This window comes from Camelina sativa, chromosome 2 (assembly GCF_000633955.1).
Source record: "Camelina sativa cultivar DH55 chromosome 2, Cs, whole genome shotgun sequence".
In the NCBI taxonomy this organism is placed as follows: Eukaryota; Viridiplantae; Streptophyta; class Magnoliopsida; order Brassicales; family Brassicaceae; genus Camelina; species Camelina sativa.
Genome location: NC_025686.1, coordinates 19489581 through 19497365, shown reverse-complemented (window position 1 = coordinate 19497365; position 7785 = coordinate 19489581).

Below are 7785 nucleotides of genomic sequence, written 5' to 3'. Positions count from 1 at the left end.
TTTTTTGTTATTGCCTCTCTTATAGTTTATGTTAGCTCATCCAATTCTTTTGTTTTCAGAGTTCTGCATTGAAGAGTAAGGTCTCGACTACTTGAAGCTACAAGGTGTTTTATTTGTTTTGATTTTACAATTGGTGACAGTTCTACAAGGTGTTTTGTTTTTTTAATTTTGGTTTACTTTGTTGTCTCTCTCGTTTAGTACTTGGTTTATTAAGACATGGATTTGTTTGTTTAACAATCTTGTTATGTGGTTGTTTGAACAAGATTATGGTTTGAATTTTGAACATTGGTCTCTTTTTGTTAATGGTTATTGATCGGTTTATTGAATGAAATTGAGTTTGGTTTACTTAATTTTGGATTGAGATCGGATACCCGATCCAATCCAAACCCGATGGGTGTTTATCCGAAATCCGACCCGAATATTAGAAATACCCGAATGAGTCTAGGACCCCTTAATCTGAAATACCCGAAAATCCGAAATACCTGACCCGAACCCGATCGGGTCACCCGAATGCCCAGGGCTATTTCTAGGGATGGGATAGATGATTATGTGTTCTTGATCGGTTAGGATTTCTTAGTTGATTGTATTTGTTTAATAGATTTCCTTCTAGATTGGTGTTCTTAATGCTGTCAACAAACCGAGAGGGTGAGATTAGATCTAAGGTGTTTTACCACCGAGAGGTGTAGATGAGATGCTTGAATCAACCAATGCTAGAGGTTTACTCACTTAGCCTAAGAGATTAGATGAGTAAGGGTTTTACTGACAATAATGAATCGGATCTTAATGCCTACTTGGTCATGTTTCTCCAACGAGAGTTGGGTAAGGGAGTGATCAAGGTTGATTGTTTCTATCACGAGAGTGTTTTAACAAGATTTTAGAGATTCATTGTCTAGGAAATATTTGCTTGAGGCATGTAAGACATCTGTACTGGTCAGGAATGCTTAGGATTTGATTACCCCATCCTTAGAAGCTTTCATATCTTAATTGCTTGCATTTTCATTTATCACTCGATCCCTTACCCGATCATGTACACAATAACCTGTATCGAGTAACCCCTCGAGTTGTTCATACTTCATTTGCTTACTCGATCACTCCACCTGATCCTGTACTCGAATGCTTTCATCGAGTGCTTAGGTCGAGTTGTTTCTTTGTTTATATTTTTTTCTTTATTATTTTTGGATTGTTAGATAAAACCCCACTATTACTTGGCTTGACTTGCATTGTTCTGATTGCATCTTTCCTGCTAGCATAAACAACCATTTGGATTGATAACCCTTTGTACTACAACTGCATAGGGAATTGATACACTGGTGAAAACCTGTTTATCAATAAGCCAACTTGAGAATCATTGGAGTCTTTTCCCCACTAAGGTTACCTGCAAAACAAATTATGGAGTCTTGAGTGCTAATCATTCAGTGAGTTCGGGAACCTAACAAGAAACCAAACCCAACCCCAACTCCAGCAAGCAACACACAACAAGCAAGCTAAAAAACTACATGCAAGCCTAAGCAATCAACATAAAAGAAAAACAAGCAATATAATATGCAAGTTAGTCATGCAACAAGTATACTATCAAAGTATACGCAAGCAGTAGCTAACGACTTCTTCTTCAACTCCAAGGGCCCTTAATTCCTTCACTCCACCACTTCATCACTTCCCCCATACCCGTGAACACCTATACTCACAGCCACAAAGACACGCGAGCATAGAACATCACCTATGAGTCCCTCTCTATAGACGCTCTTGACTACACCGTCGTGTAGTACTCGGCCCTAGGCTACAATCCCGTCTCTCCGAGTCTTTGTAATCCACCCTGATTACGGCCTTGGGGAAGTCTTCTCCTACACAACCTCAACACACAACCAAACAAACATGCAAGGCACACAAGCTACATGCAAGTAACAAATAACAACATGCAAAGCACACAAGCTACATGCAAGCAACAAACAACCACATGCAAAGCACACAAGCTACATGCAACAACAAACAAGCAACAAGCAACAAGCAACCTAAGTAACTAGAGAAATATCTAGAGACTAAGCGCTAAACACAACCTCACACCAACATGCAAACAAGCAATAAACGAGACTTAACTTCCTAGAACTCAATCTAGAAGAAAAGAAACAAATCTACCCAATAATCAACCGAAAATGCCTAGATTTAACACAAAAATCCTAAGCAAAAATCAACAAAACCCAACCTATCATGTACCATATCACATGCTTCGAGACTCTAATCAGACTTCTAGCTCTAACCGGCAAGGATTAGACGCAAACATATCCTATCGCGGCACACGGCTAGCAACGCGAAACACTCTAACTTGGACTCTCTCTCGCTCCCTCTCTAACTCTCTCTCTCTCTCTAACTCTTTTCTAATTTTCGTCTAAGGGTGGATGACTCACGAAAATGGGGCTAAGAGGCTCTACTTTTAGTGGAGAGTGTGAGTTTTTGGTCTAAGACAAGTGGCGGAGATAGCTGGACATTTGGCAGAATTTTTGCATGGCATAACATGTGGTGAAGAAATCTTTTGCATAAAGTACACTTGGCAATCTTGTCCCCTACGTTTTCTTGCATGAAATTTGATTGTGCAATCAAGGGGGGATGAATCTCCTCCTTCCCACGCTCCACACTAACGTCAAAAATTTCGGGGTCGCGGTTCTGCATGAAATTCAATGGTATGTGGTCCAGTCAACGGTACGTGGTCCGGTCAACAGTACAGGTCAAGGTACGGTACAATACATGGTACGTGGTACGGTACCATCCTCGATTTCTCAGCCTTTCTTCTTCTGTCTTGACGGTCATCCCTTATTCGGCCTCCTTGGTCTTCCCAACTCCCTATGTTTAATGAAATTTGACTTGGAATTTTTACTCTTAGCACGGGTCACTACACTGCCAATCCCCATCAGATCAGTTTGTCCCGCATATGCAACCTGTGGCGTGCCACTATCCAAGTAATAAAGGCATGTTTTGGAATCCTTTCATTGAACCACACAGTTTTATACCAATCCAACTTTTGCCCTGGGGGATTCAAATATGTCCAAGTGTTAGCCATAGAAAACTTGTATGCAACCACCAATTCCCATTCCTCAATTCGTCTGCAATCACCGCATTCTTATTCCGCCGTGTTACTTAAGGCCCTCTCTCTCTTGTGATCTCCAATAGCGACCCTAAACCGATCCAATTCTGACTCCAAAAGTTGCAAGTGAATTCAGTGCCCACCTTGCAAACCAAGATGGGTCTGGCTAGAGGTCTTAGCTTGTATATGCTCTTCCTTATCCAGCTTCCAGAGGTCACATTCTCCATTTCCCAAAAGTTTTCTTAACGAATCAAGTTTCTCCTCACCCATGATACCCATAGTGAGCCCGCCGAAGTAAATAGAAGCCATATTAACTTCAATCCGAGTACTTTATTTCATGGGATTAATCTTTTTAAACAAATACCTCCACTCTCTTTGCTAGTGCATATTGATTCCCAGCTAATTTAACTCCTCTTGCTGAATTACGTGCACCTTTCCGTAGAAAAGCACTACAAATTCTCTTTATCTCCTCAATGCACTGGTTTGGCAACAAGAAGATTGACGCCTAAAAGGTAAATTTTGAGTAAAATATAGACTGTAAAAGCTGCAAACATCCTGAAAAGACAAATGATGAACGTTCCAAGCCGTGAATCTACCAGTTATACGGTCAATAAGAGGCTGATATTCGTGCTTCGTTAACTTTTTTGAGGTCAGAGTGATGCCCAGATACCTCACTGGTAGAGAACCTTATGTAATGCCTATATAATCTGCCATATCCTTTGTGCTTTGAAAGCTGCCCCCATCCAAGAACAAGGTCGTCTTATCTCTGTTTATTCCCATACCAGACTTACTTTTGAACTCCTCAAGGATCTCAAAAAAATACTCCATAAGGATCCTTGTTGGCCATCGAAGAAAATGAATACATCATCCGCAAAACGCATGTGAGTCACCATAGGAGCTAAACATTGAGGATGCTAACCAAATCTCTGATTGATTAAACCTCTGTCCAACTGTTTTGATAGGACATCCATTGCCAAGATAAAGAGTAGGGACGATATTGGATCTCCTTTCCGGAGCCCTTTTCCCCAGAAAATAACCCACCAATTCTCTAGTAACCGCTATGATGAAGCTGGTGGTGGTGAAACAGGTTTGAATCCACCCAATGAACTGATCCGGCAATTCCAAAGCATGCAAGACATTTAGTAAGAACTGCCAATCAAGATTATCGTATGCCTTTGCTAGATCCACTCGTAAACATCCTCTATTTGTATAGCCTATAACATGTAAGTTAGTCACCAATTCTGAAGCTAAGAGGACATTCTCACACAGCTAGCTATCTTCCCTCAACAAACCCCACCTGATTTCTGTGGACTGCGTTAGAGATGAACAACTTTAACTTTTGCTTCAACAGTCTAGCGATGATCTTGTACACTGTATTACAGCATGAAACTGGCCTAAATTGGGAAAACATTTCTGCACCCTGCACCTTTGGAATCAACGTGATTATAGTAGCATTGAACCGCCTTCGTAAGAAGCATGATTGAAAAAATTCTTGAACCGCCTCCACTACTATATTTCCCTTTTCAACCCAAGCTTCCCATATGAACTCCACAGTGAACCATCCGGTCATGGGGCTTTACTTTTAAGCATTGTGATCATTGCCCTCCTTATCTTTGAGATCGTATGAACCTTTATGAGCTGCGAAGCCAAGTGAGAACCGCATCTGAAAGTAGTGATGCTTTTTATTTCCTCCATGGAAAATGGTTCAACTCCAGGATTCACTTTGCCTAACAAATTTTGATAATATGCTTGAAGCATATCCTTCACCTTATCCAAATTTTGAATCAACTCACCATCATCACCCCTCATATGCCTGATTCTATTCCTGCTTTGGTTTGGTATTAGAGTCTTATGGAAGAAGGAGGTGTTAGAGTCTCCATCTTTATACCACCTTATCTGAGATTTCGGTTTATAGAAAGACTCCTGAGCTTTGGAGAAGAAATTTCAAGATTTCCTTGCTATAAATTCCTGTCAAAAGAGTGCATCAGAGGGAGATACCAATAAGGCATCTTGAACTTCCTCAAGTTTTTCCAAGGGTTCTTTAGTTCTTTTCTGGATATTACCAAATCTTACCCTATGTAGCTGTCTGCAAGCCACTTTGGCAAAGTTAATCTTCTGGCCCAAAGTAAACAACTTAGACCCGGGAAAACTAGCTATGTCCCCCTGAGAACTATCATATCGAGCTAGATAGAATACAAACTTTGACCACGATTTAGATATCCCTAAGAAAAAAGTTCGAAACCTATGTCCCCATGAATCGAAAGTTCGGAACCTAAATCTCCCCAAAATAGTATTACAAGATTTAAATCCCCACAAACTATGGTTTTAATCAGTTTATTATGTACCAAATAAATTTTAACCAACTAGAACAATAGTAAACCAAAAGTAAACCAATTTTATCTCAAATTACAATTAATTAACTACAAAACCAAGTCAATTTTCTTGAAAACAACCAATCCTCTCGACAACAACCAATCTTCTCTTTTTCTTATCACCTTTCTTCCTCACCTAAAGTCAGTTTTGAATAAAAGAACAGTCAACTATGCCAAATCAAAAATCATCGTAGACCTCCAAGCCCAGTTGTGATTGACAGCACAGGTAATGGAAATGAGAATACTTATGATTTATGAACATCACCGAAATCAGAAATCCCATGACGGAACTGATGGTTATTGATCGGCGGCAGAGAGACAGAGAAAAAAACCAACAAAATAGAGAGATGAATAACTTCAAACAGATCTAAGATTCGGAGAGCATCGTCGAGATTCATAATAAGAGATTGAAGATGGATAAGACAAAGCTCGTAATGCTTTGTGAGTTCATCGTACTGGAGAATGAGTCTCGCTTGACTAAGACGATGTTCTGTGGTTGTATTTAGGCATGACCACGGTTACGGTTATCACTGTTACGGTTAATTAACCATCGGTTATATTTAGAAATTTTTTTAAACCTTAACCATAACCGTTTAATAAACAGTTAAACGGTTACGGTTAAATACAATTCCGGTTTAAGCGGTTACGGTTATATATGGTTACAATTATTTGATAATATGATACAGTTGATATTATTTGATGATATAATATAATTGATATTATTTATTTATAATTAATATGTTCTTTTAGTGTACTCATATTTCTTTATATCATATGATTTATATTAAATAAATAATTATTAGTATATTTTATTATGTTTTTAAAATGGTTACGGTTAAAAAAATACGGTTTAACTATACGGTTAACCAACGGTTTTGATACGATTACGGTTAATTAACGGTTATGGTTAATATATTTACGGTTAACGGTTACAATTTTTAACCATTTTATATGGTTACGGTCTGGGTACGGTTCAGATACAATCCGGTTATGGTCCAAAATACGGTTACGATTTAAGTTTGGTCATGCCTATGTATCTACGCGAGCTGGTGGAGAATACGACGACGGAGAGAGCTTAACCAGGTCGGAAACTTAAAATCTGGCGAGAAAATTGAGATATACAGCACAACACTAAGATCATCTCCAATGGTTTTCCCTATTTTTTCTTCTATAATAGAGGTGAGTTTTACTCCAATGGTCATTTATTCTCACCTCTAAAATAGAGATTGCTATAATTTCTTCTATTTATAGAGGAATCTTTGTAATCTTTGTAAAAAAAACAGTGTTCCTCTATTATTAGAGGAAAAAATAGCAATCTCTATTTTAGAGGTGAGAATAGAGGACCATTGGAGTAAAACTCACCTCTATTATAGAGTTCCTCTATTATAGAGATAAAAATAGAGGACCATTGGAGATGCCTCTCTATTTTAGAGGAACCTTATCTTTTTTTACAAAGGTTCCTCTATAAATAGAGGAAAAAATAGCAATCTCTATTTTAGAGGTGAAAATAGAGGACCATTGGAGTAAAAGTCACCTCTATTATAGAGGAAAAATAGGGAAAACCATTGGAGATGGTCTAAGCTTGTGACGAACTCTACTTGCTGTTTGTTGTTGAAGCTTTTCCTAGATATTGGTGATAACGGAGGAGGCAGTGATTAAGTTCAGCGCTGTTACGCATGCTAGATGTTTGCTTTTTCAGATTTACAACTTCACACGCTCTAAAATCTAATATATTCTTAACTTACCTCAGTACTTTTATTTTTAACCTAAAGTATTATTTTTTAACTTTTAATTTGTTTTATTTTGGTTTGTTTTTGAAAATAGATGGTTTGACCTCGGTTTAGAACTTAAACCAATGTAACTTAGATACATGGAGATTTAGGTTTCGAACTTTTGATTCATGGGAATATAGGTTTCGAACTTTTTTTCGGGAATATCTAGATCGTGATCAAAGTTCGGGCTCTATTTAACTTGATATGATAGTTCTCAGGGAGAAATATCTCGTTTTTCCACTTAGACCCCACAAACTTTTGTCTACTAGTCATATATATAAAAGTAGAGTTTCAGTCTCTCCTTATTGGTCCACTTGGCAATGCAATTTTAACAAAAAAAAATTTATTAATACACAAATTTTAAAAAAATTAATTTTCACATTTAACTCACATAATATAAAACTGAAATCTTTATAGCTTCTCCCTATAAATTATGCATTAACTTTATTTCTCCACTAAGTTGTATTAATCAATTGTATTAAAACAAAACAATAAATTAGAATTGTAACTCTCATTTTTCTAAATGTAATTTTTCATCATTTCTCTTCCTATAAATACTCATTAT